Here is a 16,350-nt window from a genome sequence, read left to right as displayed (position 1 = left end):
GTTTTCATTGTTGTGACCAAAATACCTGACAATAACAACTTAGAGGAGGAAAAGTTTATTTTGAGCTCATGGATTCAGAGGTCTCAGACCAACTAAGTTGGTTGACCAACTCTATCACTTTGGGTTTGAGGCGAGGCAGAATATCATAGCAGAAGGATGTGATGAAGAAAAAAGTCTTAGCTCATGGCAGCCAGTAAGCAGATAGAGCAAGGAGCCAGGGATAAAAAATATAATCTCCAATGGGACCTGCTTCATCCAGTCATGCCCCACCTGCCTACCGTTACCACCCAGTAGTCCATTCAAGTACTAATCCATCACATGAATCAATCTGCCCATTAGGCTGCAGCTTTCATATTCTCTAATCATTTCACCTTTAAACATTCTGGATTTGCCACATGAGCTCTTCAGAAGACGTGGAATATCCAAACCATAAAAATCGCATTATTTGTTGAAGGCTGAGCTAATCAGAAGGCCTGGAAGTCTATTGTCATGTAAAAGCAATCTCAGAATACCTGCACCAAGAAAATTAGGTCAGTGTATCTCCATTCTAACAACCAAGATCCATGCAATCCTTCCCAAACTATCCTTCTGCTTTAGTTTTAATTCATTTTCATTATTTTATAAAATATAGGCTGGATACAAAATAATGTTTATCAAGTGTGAATTACATTTATGTGAAGAAAATGCAAACCTTTGAACACCTAGTACTTAATTTAAATTAAATGATAGTTTCTTGTCCATTTTTGCAGACCTCCCTCTTGTCCCTCCCTAGTTCCATTCCAGCTTCTCTCTGCAGTGAGATCAGCACAATCTTCTAAGTTCATAATTTCCTTGCTCTTCTTTAAATTTTGCTGCATTCATTTTACAGACCTAAGGTAATATTACTTAGTTTTACATGATTTTTAAAATATTATATAAATAGGATCATATTGTACATGTTTTCCTCTAAATTGCTTTTTTCCTCACATATGTTCCTCTGGAAAGTTATCAATTTTGTTACTTAATAGCTATAATTCTCCATTATTCACAGTTCTCTAGTATCCCATTATGTGAATGTGCCATTTTCTTTATCCATTTTAATGATGTTGAACTTCTGAACTGTCTTGCTTTCCTGCCTAGAACATTCTTGGTCATGTTTTCTGAAGCATGTGCAAGTTACCTTAGCCTCTGCCAATCTCTCCCATGGGATGTGCCTCTGAATCCACATCACTTCACATCTTCACCAACACTTAAAAGCCACTGTGACCTAGCATCTCCTTGTGGGTTAATTTGTATTTCCATTATCACCAGTTAAGCTGAGCACTTTTTTTATATGTTTATTTGACATTCATATTTCTTCTGTGAAATGTTTATGTACATCTTTTACCCATTTTTTTTCTTTGGGTTATCTTCGTGCTATTGAGTCTATTGAATTGAATTATAATCCTTTATTGGTTTTGTGTATGCAGATATTTTCTTCCCTTTTGTGGATTGCATTTCTCTTTGTTTCAGAGAAATCTGTTGATAAACAGGTTCTTAATTTTAATGTAGTGTGATTCATGGGATAGTCCCTTTATGCTTTGTGTTTTCGTGCTTTGTATATGAATGTTTTTTTTTTTACCACTGAGAGGTTATAAATATATTCTCCCATGTTGTCTTATAAAAGTTTTGTAGCTTTTCCTTTTTTCATAAAATTTTGTCTTTAAACTTTCATCTGGTTTCCAATTGTTTCAAAACTATTTTCTAAAAGTCCTTATGTCCCATTTAGCTATTATACTAGTTTGACCAAATTCATGCCTCCATATGTGTGTCAATATGATTAGGACATTACAGTCAATAACCTTGACCTTTTTCTCCCCATCACCGCACCAATGCCACACTGTCTGGTAAGTTTTCTCTTATCTGAGACAAGTATTTCTGTGCTCTAGTCTTCAGCGGTGTTTTGATTCCTTAAGGACTTTTTTATTTCTAAATACTTGGATCAGTTTATTAAATTCCACCTGAGCACCTGTTTAGATTTTTATTGTTATTGTTTTAACTTAATAGATCAATTTATAATGACACCATAGATTCATCTATAGCTCTATTAATCTTTTAATACTGAATCTACCATGGGGCATGTAATCCCATATAATCACCTGTAATCCCAACAACTCAAGAAGCTGAAACAGAAAGATCACAAGTTAAAAATCAGCCTCAGCAACTTAATAAGACCCTGTCTCAAGAGTTAAAATTTGTTAAAAAGGACTAGAGATGTGGTTTAGTGGTAAAGTTACCCACAGTTCAATCCCCAGTACTAAAAAATAAATAAAATATTGTGTCTTCCTATGTCATTTATTTAAATTTATTTAAATGTCTAATATGAGAGTTTCATGATTTTTTACATAAAGTTTTTGCTTATATTTTGTTAATTTATTCTAAAGCACTTTACACTCTAGTGCTGTTTTAAATAGAAATTTTTAAAATTATTTTTGAAAGAAATTTTATACCCACAGCGTATAAAAATACAATTGACTTTTTTTTTTTTTTTTAGAACTACCATATGATCCAACAATCCAAATACTGGGTATATATCCAAGTGAAATGAAATCAACATGCTGAAAAGATATCTGCACTCTCATGTTGCAGCATGATTCATAATAGCCAAGATACACAATCAACTTTAATGTTCATCACAAATGAATAGATAAAGAAAAGGTGGTATGTAAAGATAACAAAATATTACTTAGCCTGAAAAATGCATTTGTACCTTCAAGTATGAAATTGGAGGACATTGTGTTAAATTAAATAAGCCAGACACAGAAACACAAATGATCTTTCTTATTTGTGGAATCTTAAAGGCAGAGAGTAGAATAGTGGTTACCAGGGACTGAGAGAGAGTGTTTGGGGAGATGTTGGTTAAAGGATACAAAAATGCAGTTAAATAGAAAGAATAAGTTCAAAAGACCTATTATACAATATACTGACTATAGTTAATAATGATATACTCTATTCTTGAACACTGCTCAGAAAGTAGATGTGTTCAGAGCACTCACATACACACAAAAAAAATTATGTGGAGGTTATGGATATGTTAATTAGATCATTAGCTATTCTACAATACATACATATTTCAAACAACATATTGTACATGATAAATATATATTTTTGTCAATTCATAATACATAAATAAATAAAAATACAATTGATTTTTCTTCATCTAGAAACTCTCTTGTAATTCTAAAAATTTACATGTAGATCTTTTGTTTTCACATACATACAACATTTGTGAATAATGATAGTTGAAATATTACAGATAGTTCCCATTCTTAATCCCTCCCTTCATTTGTTTGTGTCTCATTGTAAGCTTTGTTTTGTTTTGGTTTTATTTTGTTTTTTGCTTTACTAAACTGACTTGGACTTCTAGTACAATATTGAGTGGAGTGGTGATGAAAGAAGAACAAATTTCTAAAAAAAAAAAAAAAAAAAAAAAGTACCAGATAAAAATGGCTCAAGAAAACCCATCAACTCTCAGTAGTCATGTAACAACAAAAGGAATTAAAAGAATAGTTAAAACATGTCCTCAGGGCTGGAATTGTGGCTCAGTGGTAGAGCGCTTGCCTATCACATGTGAGGCGCTGAGTTTGATCCTTAGCACCACATAAAAAATAAACAAATAAAATAAAGGTATTGTTCCATTTATAACTAAAAATATATTTTTTAAAAGTGTCCTCAGTGAAAATATCAGGACCAGAAAGTTTTTACCTATAAATTTTACTGGCATTCAAGAAGCAAATAACTCCAATTCATACAAATAACTCCAATTCCATGTATGAATTATATATCAAAATGCATTCTACTGTCATGTATGACTAAAATAATAATAATAATAATAATAATAATAATAATAATAATAATAAATAAAAATGTAAAAAAAAAGATGCTGAGTATTAAATAAATAAATAAATAAATAAAGTAAATTTTTGGACCTTTGTCAAAATGATTGTAGTTGTATGGGTTTGTCTGTGTGTTTAATTATCTTCCAATAGTCTACATGTCTGTTGTTATGCAAGTATCAAGCTGTTTTGAGGTCAAACATTATGATGCCTGCAGCATTTTTCTTTTTCCTTAAAAATGCCTTGACTATTCTGGGTCTTTTACTTCTCATACAAATTTTAAGATTTCTTCCCAGTTCTGAAAAAAAAAAATCATTGGTATTTTGATGGTTATCACATCAAATCTATAGATCACTTTTGGTAGTATGGCATTTTAACAATAAGAATTCTGCTTATCCAAGACTTGGGAAGTTTTTCCACCTTCTTGTGTCTTCTTCAATTTCTTTCTTCCTTTTTCTTTTTTTTTTTTTTTTTTTTTTTTTTTGTGTGTGTGTGTGTGTGTTCTGTAATTTTCCTTTTTTATTCTAAGGTTTTTTTCCTAAATATTTTTAAACTATGATAAATGGAATGTATTCCTCATTTCTTTCTCATCAGATTCATTATTAATGTATAGAATAGTTATTGATTTTTTTACATATTGATTTTTGTATTCTGTTATTTTGCTGATTTGTTTATGAATGCTAGAAATCTTCTGGTGGAACTTTTAGGATCTTCCATGTATAGAATTATATCATCTGCAAGCAGGGAAAATTTGACTTCTTCCTTTTCTATTTGAATTTCTTTTATTTCTTTCTCTTGCCTCATTGATCTGGCTGAGTTTCAAGTACTATACATAATAGGAGTGGTGATTTGGAAGTGTCCTCTCTCTTTCAATTTCCTGGAATAATTTCAGGAACATTGATATTCGTTTTTCTTTAAAGGTCTGGAGAATTTGGCTGTGGATCCATTTGATTTTTTTTCTTTTTTCTCTTTTTCTTTTTTTTTTTTTTTGGTTGAGAGCCTTTTATTACTGCTTCAATTTCATTCAAAACCTATCAATTCAGTTTTGATAGGTTGTACATGTCTGGAAATATTCATTTCTTTGATATTTTCCAATTTATTAGAATATAGTTTTTCAAGACAGTCTCTAATGAACCTCTGAATTTCAGTGATATCTGTTGCAATATCTCCTTTTTGAATGCTAATTTTATTTCTAAATCTTCTCTTTCTTTTGGTTAGTTTGATGAATGGTTTATCTATCTTTTTTATCTTCTCAAACCAATTCTTTGTTTCATTGATTTTTTTTTATGCTCTATTTCATTAATCTATATTTTGCTCTGTAACATTCACTTATACTAGTTTGGGGAATTGTTTCTTCTTGTCCTTATAAAATCTTGAGGTTCATAATTAGGTTGGTTTTTTTTTCAAGTTTATTCTTTTAATTACCTTAATAATTATTTTTGGTTTTTTTTAATTGGTTGTTCAAAACATTACAAAGCTCTTGACATATTATATTTCATACATTAGATTCAAGTGGGTTATGAACTCCCAGTTTTACCCCGTATACAGATTGCAGAATCACATCAGTTACACATCCACTGTTTTACATATTGCCATACTAGTGTCTGTTGTATTCTGCTGCCTTTCCTATCCTCTACTATCCCCCCTCCCCTCCCCTCCCATATTCTCTCTCTACCCCATCTACTGTAATTCCTTTCTCTCCTTGTTTTTTTTTCCCATTCCCCTCACAACCTCTTATATGTAATTTTGTACAACAATGAGGGTCTCCTTCCATTTCCATGCAATTTCCCCTTTCTCTCCCTTTCCCTCCCACCTCATGTCTCTGTTTAATGTTAATCTTTTCCTCCTGCTCTTCCTCCCTGCTCTGTTCTTAGTTGCTCTCATTATATCAAAGAAGACATTTGGCATTTGTTTTTTAGGGATTGGCTAGCTTCACTTAGCATAATCTGCTCTAATGCCATCCATTTCCCTGCAAATTCCATGATTTTGTCATTTTTTAGTGCTGCGTAATACTCCATTGTATATAAATGCCACATTTTTTTTTATCCATTCATCTATTGAAGGGCATCTTGGTTGGTTCCACAGTCTAGCTATTGTGAATTGTGCTGCTATGAACATCGATGTGGCAGTATCCCTATAGTACGCTCTTTTAAGGTCTTCAGGGAATAGTCCGAGAAGGGCAATAGCTGGGTCAAATGGTGGTTCCATTCCCAACTTTCCCAGGAATCTCCATACTGCTTTCCAAATTGGCCACACCAATTTGCAGTCCCACCAGCAATGTAGAAGAGTACCCTTTTCCCCACATCCTCGCCAGCACTTGTTGTTGTTTGACTTCACAATGGCTGCCAATCTTACTGGAGTGAGATGGTATCTTAGGGTGGTTTTGATTTGCATTTCTCTGACTGCTAGAGATGGTGAGCATTTTTTCATGTACTTGTTGATTGATTGTATGTCCTCCTCTGAGAAGTGTCTGTTCAGGTCCTTGGCCATTTGTTGATTGGGTTATTTGTTATCTTATGGTACAGAATAGAGGACACAGAGACTAATCCACAAAGTTGCAACTATCTTATATTTGATAAAGGGGCTAAAAGCATGCAATGGAGGAAGGATAGCATCTTCAACAAATGGTGCTGGGAAAACTGGAAATCCATATGCAACAAAATGAAACTGAATCCCCTTCTCTCGCCATGCACAAAAGTTAACTCAAAATGGATCAAGGAGCTTGATATCAAATCAGAGACTCTGCGTCTGATAGTTGGCTCCGATCTACATATTGTGGGGTCGGGCTCCAAATTCCTTAATAGGACACCCATAGCACAAGAATTAATAACAAGAATCAACAAATGGGACTTACTTAAACTAAAAAGTTTTTTCTCAGCAAGAGAAACAATAAGAGAGGTAAATAGGGAGCCTACATCATGGGACCAAATTTTTACTCCTTACACTTCAGATAGAGCCCTAATATCCAGAGTATACAAAGAACTCAAAAAATTAAACATAATTAGGTTGTTTTGTTGTTGTTGTTGTTGCCAGGGATTGAACCCAGGTGCTCTTAACCACTGAGCTACATCCTCAACCCTCCCTTTTTTAATATATATTTTATTTAGAGACAGGGTCTCACTGAGTTGCTAAGTGCCTAATTTGCTTAGGCTGCCTTCTGAGTTGCTGGAATTATAGGTGTGCACCACCATGCCCAGCTCATTAGTTTTTTTATTTGGGATCGTTCCAATATTTTGTATGTAAGCATTCATACCTGTAAACTTTCCTCTTCATACTGCCTATACTGTCCACCAGAGATTTTAGTATATGGTATTTATATTCTCAGATTATTCTAAGAATTTTTTAAAAACTTTTTTCTCTAAGTCTTCAGTGACCATTCTTTTTTCAAAACTTTATTGTTCAATTACCTTATGTTTATATAGTTTCTATAAATTTTGTGACTCATTTCTATTTTCATTCCATTTTAATCTGATGAAAAGAATTATTTGAATTTTCATATATTTGCTAAGAGACACATGGTAGCATGAAATATATTTTGGAGAAAGTTCCATGAGCAACTGAAAAGAAAGTACATTTACCTGTTGTGAGATGAAATATTCTATAGATCTCTATCAAGGCCATTTGATTTATTTATAGTATGAATTAATTCTATAGTATTTTTCTTGATTTTGTTTGGATGACCTATTAGTGAGAAAAGTGTTTTCAAGTCATTCAGCCTTATTATCTCGGGGCTTTTCTGAGCCTTTATGTGATGTATTTTTGTTTTGTTTTTTGTAGTTAGCCACCCCAACATTTGGGGTATGAATATTTACTATCCTCATATCATCTTATTGGATTGTTTCATTTACCAATAAGCAGTGACCTTCTTAACACCACTTATTTTTGTATGTTACTTTTGTATCCTACAGTTTTACTGAATTTATTTTTAGTTCAACAGTTTTTATACAATCTTCAGAGGAATTTTTTCAAATTACTTCTGTACTTATTTATATATGTACACAAATTATTAGAAGATAATTATACTTTAGTTAAATGATAAAATGGGTATGAAATATATCCACTGAAACATGTTCTGCTGCTGATTATGTTATATTCTTAAATATTCCTTGTGTGCTCAAAAAGAATATATATCCTGAAGTTCTCTTTGAAGCTTTTTATTTGTTTAAATATGCTATCTCATCATTTGATGTTTTGTCTACTGTAATTACTACAATTAATATTATAATCTACTATTTGTTCTAATAATCTTTAAAATAGATGTATATAAATTTCCCACAGTGGTACTGCTGTTTTGTTAATTTTATTTGTATTTGGTCAGTTCTGGATTTGTATGGTTTTCAAACTACCACATTTCACCACATAATTTTCACATATTTTATGATGCCAAATTTTTACCCAAAAATAGAGTGCAACTACTATGTGATGTTTTCAAATAAATTGTGCTAGTCTTGCTTAAAAATCATTTATTGTTAACCTATCTTTAGTGCAAGATTAAAATGCATGGGATATCCATGAATATATTTCAGTAATGCTATGATGATTATGCAGTGGAATATGGACTGTATTTGATGCACAGAAGTTTATTATATCTTCCTGGTTAACTGAGCTCTTCATCTTTATAAAAAGGATTTTTATTCCAATAATAATTTATTCTATAAAGTACGTTTTGATGAGTAATAATATAACACTTTTAACCTTCTACAAAATGTTTTATGTAATCCTCAGGGCAACCACAAAGGAAAAGTCTGTAATAGACATATGATAAAAAGAAAGAATCCAGATCATTCCACTACAGAAAAGCATCAAACTATAAATAAAGCCAGCAACAGAGGAATAAAAGAGTAAAATATTTGCAAAGCAACCAGAAAACAATTAACAAAATAGATATAGTAAATTCTTAACTATCAATAATTTATACGTAATGTATTAAATTCTCTAATCAAAAGGCATAGAGTGATTGAATAGATTAAAATGAGACCAATGGTAAGTTGCCTACAAGAATTATCTCCCCCTGGAGGGTACTCATAGACTGACTGTGAAAGGACAGAAAAAGATATACCATGTGAATGGAAACAAAAAAAGAGCAGAGATAGCAATATATCTATTTCTGACAAAATAGACTTAAGGCCAAAAACTATAAAGAGACGAAGAAGGTTACTATATAAGGAGATTAATTCAAGAGGACATTATAAATGTAAATATAAGTATGTATACATATATATACACATCAGAGCACCTAAGTACATAAAATAAACATTAAGAAATCTAAAGAGAGAAATACAGATTACAACAAATAATAATAGGGGATTTCCACCCTTCAACATTGGACAGATCATCCAGACAGAAAATCAAGGAGGCATTGGACTTGAACTGTACCTCAGACCAAATGTATCTTACTAATATGTTCAGAACATTCCAGAATATATTACCCAACAGCAACAAGATACACATTCTTCTCCAGAACACTCTCCAAAATAGATCATATATTAGACGATGAACAAATCTTAACAAACTTTTAAAAACTGAAATTGTATCAAATACTTTTTCTAACTGTGGTGGTATGAAACTATGAATCAACAACAAAAGGAATCATGGAAAAATTTTAAAACATGTAGAAACTAAATAATATGCTCCTTAACAACCACTGTGTCAAAGAAGATATTAAACAGGAAATTAAGAAATATATTGATCTATTCAACATAGTCTTTGAAACTCTAGTCAGAGCAATTAGACAGATGAAAGAAATTAAAGGGATATGAATAGGAAAAGAACTCAAATTATCATTATTTCTTGATGACATGATTCTATATTTAGAGGTTCCAAAAGACTCCACCAGAAAACTTCAAGAATTAATAAATGAACTCAGCAAAGTATCAGGATATAAAATCAATACCCATAAATCAAATGCATTTCTATATATCAATGCTGAATCCTCTGTAAGAGAAATTAGGAAAACTACCTCATTCACAATAGCTTCAAAAAATAGATAAAATAAAATACTTGGAAATCAACTTAACAAAAGAGGTTAAAGATCTCTAAAAGGAAAACTACAGAACACTAAAGAAAGAAATTGAAGAAGACCTTAGAAGATGGAAAAATCTCCCATGCTCTTGAATAGGCGAAATTAATATTGTCAAAATGACCATACTACACAAAGCACTACACAGATTCAATGCAATTTCAATTAAAATCTAGTATTGCTGTATGTATATACGTATCTGTATAATCAATGTGATTCTGCAACCTGTACACTCAGAAAAATGAGAAATTATACTCCATTTGATTCAAATGCATGGTATGTCAAGATCATTGTATTGTTATGTGCAACTAATAAAAAATAAATAAATAAATAAAAATAAAAAAAATAAAGTCACCATGACATTCCTTATAGAAATAGAAAAAGCAATCATGAAATTCATTTGGAAAATGAGAGACCCAGAATAGCCAAAGCAATCCTTAGCAAGAAGAGTGAAGCAGGAGGCATCATAATACCAGACCTTAAGCTGTCCTATTAAGGAACCAATCTAGATGCCTTTCAATAGATGAATGGATAACAAAACTGAGGTATATATGTATACAATGAAATATTATTTAGCCTTAAAAGAGAATAAAATTATGGCATTTGCAGGTAAATTGATGGAGTAGGAGAATATCATGTTAAGCAAAGTAAGCCAATTCCCCAAAACCAAAGGCCAAATGTTCTCTCTGGTAAGTGGATGCTGAGTCATAATGGTGGTGGAGGGGGACATGGGGGCAGGAAAGATGGTGGAATGTGATGGACTTTATTACCCTAGGTACATGTATGACTGCATATATGACACAACGCTACATTGTGTACAATCACAGAAATTAAAAGTTGTGCTGCATTTGTGAACAATGAATCAAAATGCATTCTGCTGTCATATATACCTAATTAAAATAAATAATTGTGTTTTTTTTAAATGAAAAGAAAAAAAATATATTGAGACTAACAAATGAAAACACAAAATACCACAGCTTATAAGATACAGCAAAAGTAGTTTTAACAGGGAAGTTTATAGCAAAAAAACACCTACACCAAAAAAGAAAAAAAAAATCTCAAGCAAACTTATCAAAAAATAAAATATATTAATCTCTTTGCTTTCCCCCAAACAATACTTGAGAACAATTTAATATTATTGTTCCACCCAGACTTATTGTTATTGTATATTTTAATTCTGTTTTTGAAACTCCCAAAGATACTATCATTGCTGGGGCTTTTTATGTAGTCAATCTTTTAAAAAATTTAATACCTTTCTTTATCATTTCTTCTTTTCTTAGTTGCTCCAATAGGTTAATTTTCCTTTTCCTTGAAGTCACTCTCTGTTGATTCCAAATGCTTTAATTTTTTTTGTCACAACTTGTTTTATTTTGCCTTGTTCTTGACAGATATTTTCACTGTGTACCAAATTAAAGATTGAAATTTGCACTTTTTTCTCTTAGTTCATTGAAGATATCATTCTACTTCTATTTCCATTGTTGTGAGAGAAGCCACTGCCAGGCTAGTTGACACTCTGTGAAATTCATTGTTTCTGTTTTATGCTCTTTCCTTTGAATTTTGTTTTGTTTTGTTTTTATTGTTTTTCATTATTAGTTATTGAATGTTTTTTTTAACAAAACATCTATATAGAGATTTGTCTTGCTTGGTATTTGTGGGGCCTGATAAATTCAAAATTTGCTATTTAGAATTCATAATAACATTTTAAACACTCTTAGAATCCTTAGAAACCAAATAACTGGAATTTCAATAAAGAAAATTATTGTTTTCTATAATTTTCTAAAAGCAGAAAGAGACAAAAAATAAGAGAAATTCATTTAACTTATAGTAGACCAAGCAGCAAAGATTCATTTTCAAAAAGAACATTTTGTGAGCCTAGAAGTTTAGTGTTTCCAAAGATTGTGGTTTATTTAGCTTCTAAGGCACAAAGCTTTATGGAAAGGCTGTAGGCTGTGAAGGTGAGCTGTGAAGTTCATAATGAACCCTGTTGTTTCCCAGTACTGGTATTTACATTGAGGTCACAATGCTAGTTTTGGAGTAGCAGAACCCAGGAAGAAACTGAGGCTTAGTATGTTTACATAATAGGTATGTGGCATAGTTGGGGCCTCAACACAGATTTGCCTGATGAAAAACTAGAATAATTTTTGGCTGCTTTATATCTACTTCCTTATTATATATACAGAGAAACAATAAATGTGAATTTTCACTGACACTGATCTATTATTTAGGACTATGAAAGTAAAATCATATACAAAGATTTTTTATTAGGATACTAAGGAACAAAAGTTCTCCTTAAAATCTTGAGGTGAAAAATTAGATGCTCATGATTCACACTTAAAACTCAGCTAAAGAATTCCCACTCATTTAATCACCTGCTAGAGTGATATCATTTGCCAGTGCTTTTCCTGTGCTCAGGAATACTCTGAATACTACTGAAAGAGAACTGAACGATGATGTGAGAAGTTGGATAATGCCCACCTCATCCTGAATTCAGCAAAGATAACTACTTCCTTGTCATTTTTTTTTTTGTCTACATCAAATGTGAAGGCATTAGAAAAGAAAACAACATAGATGTGTGATTAAACAGGATTTCCAACAGATTTACTGGAAGATTTCTGACTTCATTTTTAATGATGAATGAGACTTGACAATCCCATCTATGTGTTTTATTGTTTTGTTAGTCAAAATAAGAAACCAGAGAAATAGTAAAAGCATTTATGAAAGCAGTAGAATCCTATTTAAAATATTTGTTTCAGAAGTTCTTACCACATTAGCAGCTAAGTGATCATACTGATGTCAGAATTATAAGGAAGATGAACATTTCTCTCCTTTGGCAATATATGAGGTTAAAGAGATCCTTTTTAAAGAACAGAAAATTTCTATATTTCAGAATTTACTCCAAATATCTTATAAAGAAATAAAAACAGTTAAGAAATATTCAAAGCTTAGATCTATGTACTATATTTAGCATTTCATTCAGATAAGGAAAATTTAAAGCACCTAACAAGTACCTGGTGGTAATTATAAAAACACTTGCATACATAATTTTATTTAATTCTTATGATGATCTTATGTGGCAGGCATTGTAATAAGCATCTTAATATATTCAAAAACCTAAGACATAAAAAAATGTTAAGGGAATCACAAGAGAAGAACCCAGACTTCCAACTGAGTCCATGTTCTGTCTCTGTGAAGTGCAATGCTTGAGGGTCTTGATGTTCTATTAGGATTGCCTGTTGATGTGACTTGCAAAATCAAAAAGCAACATGACTGAATGGGTGAACTTTTAATTGTTTCAGATAGAACTATATATATTTTATTCTAAGTAGGTATATATGACAGTAGAATGCATTTTGATTCATTGTACACAACTTCAGCACAACTTTTCATTTCTCTGGTTGTACATGATGTAGTGTCACACCATATGTGCAGTCATATATGTACCTAGGATAATGATGTCCATCTCATTCCACCATCTTTCTTGCCTGCATGCACCTTCCCCTCCTCTTTGCCCATCAAAATTCCTCCATTCCTCCCATGTTCCCCCCCTGCTCCACTATTATGGATAAGCATCCACATATCAGAGAAAACATTCAGCCTATATATATATATATATATATATATATATATATATATATTCTACAACTCCATCCATTCACTTGCAATTCCATAATTTTATTCTCTTTTAATACATATTCCATTATGTATATATACCACAGTTTCTTTATTCATTCATCTATTGAAGGGCATCCAGGTTGTTTCCCCAGTTTAGCTATTGTGAATTGAGCTGCTATAAACATTGATGTGGCTACGTTACTATAGTATGCTGATATTTTGCATTCTGGTTTCAACAATTGACCACTCTTAGCCATCTTTTTCCAATCCAGTTTTAAAAAGAAAATAACACTTCTTTTGTATGACTGTTATAGTACTAAACCTACATAGCTATAGTTAAGCAAACAGACCATCTTCAAAAATATTTTTCCAAGTTTGGAGTTTTTTTAAGGCTTCAGAAAAATCAACAGTGAGATTTTTGTTGTTCTGATTACAACTAAAATTATGTCACCTCAGTTTTGGAAATAATTTTGAGTCTAGATTAATATTGGCTTTTATAAAAATTCTAGGTACATGTAAACCAGAAGGAGGAAGGAGGATAACAAGTCAAATAATGACCTGGAGTTTTCATTTGAGGAAGTTTCAAATTACAGATTTGATTACAATCATAGATATACAACTATTCCAGTTTTTTATTTCTTATAATCAGTTTTGGTAAGCTGTATTTTTCTAATTATCTAATTCAGCAACTAACTTCAAATATATTGACATTAATTTGTTTATAATATCGTTATATCATTTTAATGCCTATAGACTTTGTAGTAATGTGTTCTTTTGCATTCCTAATATCAGTTATTTGTGTATTATTTTTTTCTGATTAGTCATACCAAGAGCTTATTGGCTATTGTTGGTGCTCTTTTTTATTAATATGTTTTATACTTTCTTAACTTCTGCTCCTAAATCTGATTTTCTTCCTTCTATTTTCTTTGGGCTTAATTCAAAATGCTTTTTTAATTTCTTATTATGGATGTTGTGCTCACTGCTTTTGTCAAACTTTAAAGATAAAATTCCTCATATATACAATTGGGGCCAAAAGTTTCTCTCTAAATATAGCTCTACTGGTATCCCACATTTTTTTTCAAGGAGACAGATTAAATAGGCTATTTTGGTAGCCCACAATTTTTGATATACTATTTTCTTTATTATTCAGTTTAAAGTATTTTCTAATTTCCATTGTGTTTTTCTTTGACCCATGGGTTAGTAAAATAAGCATCTCTTTACTTTAAAGCATATAGTGATAGTCTAGGTATCTTTTTATAATTGATTTCTAACATATTTGCATTATGGTAAAACATTATACTCTGTATGCCTTTAATCCTTTCAAATTCACTGAGAATTGTTTTATGGCACCAAAGTGGTCAATTTCTAAACATTCAACATGTACTTGAAAATAATGTAACTGCGGTTTGGAAGAAGCATTATTGTAAATATGTTCTTTAGGTTAAGGTTATTAAATGGGAGTATTCAACTCTTCTGTTAGCTAATTATCATATCATAGCATACAAAACTATCAAAGTTTATGCTCTCAACCACCTGGTCAGAATCAGCAAGTGTCCCACCTGTCCAAGGAAGGTGGGAGTGGGAACAACCTTAAACACAAGACTTGCTGCCAAGAGTGTCAGCTCTCCTCCATCCTGGCCCCATAATATTCGCTCTAGTCGGCACCTTGATACCTTCCAACAGATTTGTGTGTGTGTGTGTGCACGTGTGTCCAGATTTTCTAACTAAACTCAGTGGGATGTTTTATTTGAAATACTGGTCTTCCCTAACCAAGAGAACTACCTACTTATTCTCTCTCCTTCCCTGGAATATTAGTCAATAAGAACAATCACTGTGTCATTGTTATATCTCCAGTGCTTAGAAGAATGCATAGAGTAAGTGCACAATAAATATTTATTGAATAAGTGATAAACTATAAAGTTCTACTTCAACATGATAAATGATTCATCTTGGCTTAGCAACTTTCCAAACATATTTCCATGAAAGAAAGCTCTTTTAGAGGCTCAACTTTTTGGCTGGCTACTGCAGATCTTTCAGCTCTACATCTAGAATAATTGGAGAGGTTCCCTTTCTAATCATGTCTATAAAAGACCAAGGAGTGCTTAATTCATTGATCTTTATAAAATGCTTTATCATCTTTAAATTCAAGGTTACAAAGTGCTAAGTTATATGCTTAATTAAAATAGCTTTAATCGGTTTAAGATTAATGTTGCTGCATTAAAATGTAGAGGAATTAGGTATTCCCCATGTGAGAAAAACATTAACTATTGTGTTTGGGGTTGACAAGTCTTTTTGTTTGATAAATTCTAGGGAGGTAAAGATGGTTGAATTGTCTATTTATTCCTAGTTATTTCCTGGGGGAATTTGAAATGTTTTTTGCCAAGTAAGATAATGCTTACTTTCATTTAAAACAACTCAGGTATTATGATAGAAATTTACATATGAAAGGACAGAGATGGCATAAATGTATTTAAGGTCAAAGACATTAGCAACCAGTTTTCATACCTATGGTCCTAACTCTTGACTACGTTCTGAGCCAGCATACAAATGGTAGAATTTTATTGTTAGAGAGGCCTATGAAAAGACTAATAAAAATTAAGTATCTACCTTCTGAAAAACAAGTGAAATAAAAACTTGTACATAAGAAAACAAAAACCTCATGAGAAATTTCTTAGAAATGAACTATTTCAAGGGTTTCTCATCACATTTCAAAACTTGTTCTCCAATTTCTTCTCTATATTCACCGTGAGAAGTTAGAACTACAGGGTGGAGAGTGAGGCCGTCTACTCTGCCGTTCGTGGACAGCACCACTGGTGACTGACAGATGAAAGCCAGAGAATCCTTCCCTCTCTGCTAGTGACTGAT

This window comes from Marmota monax, unplaced genomic scaffold, assembly GCF_021218885.2.
Source record: "Marmota monax isolate L192 unplaced genomic scaffold, Marmota_monax_Labrador192_F-V1.1 WCK01_AAM20220418_F8-fsc00227, whole genome shotgun sequence".
Lineage (NCBI taxonomy): Eukaryota > Metazoa > Chordata > Mammalia > Rodentia > Sciuridae > Marmota > Marmota monax.
Note: the sequence above shows the minus strand (reverse complement) of the source record.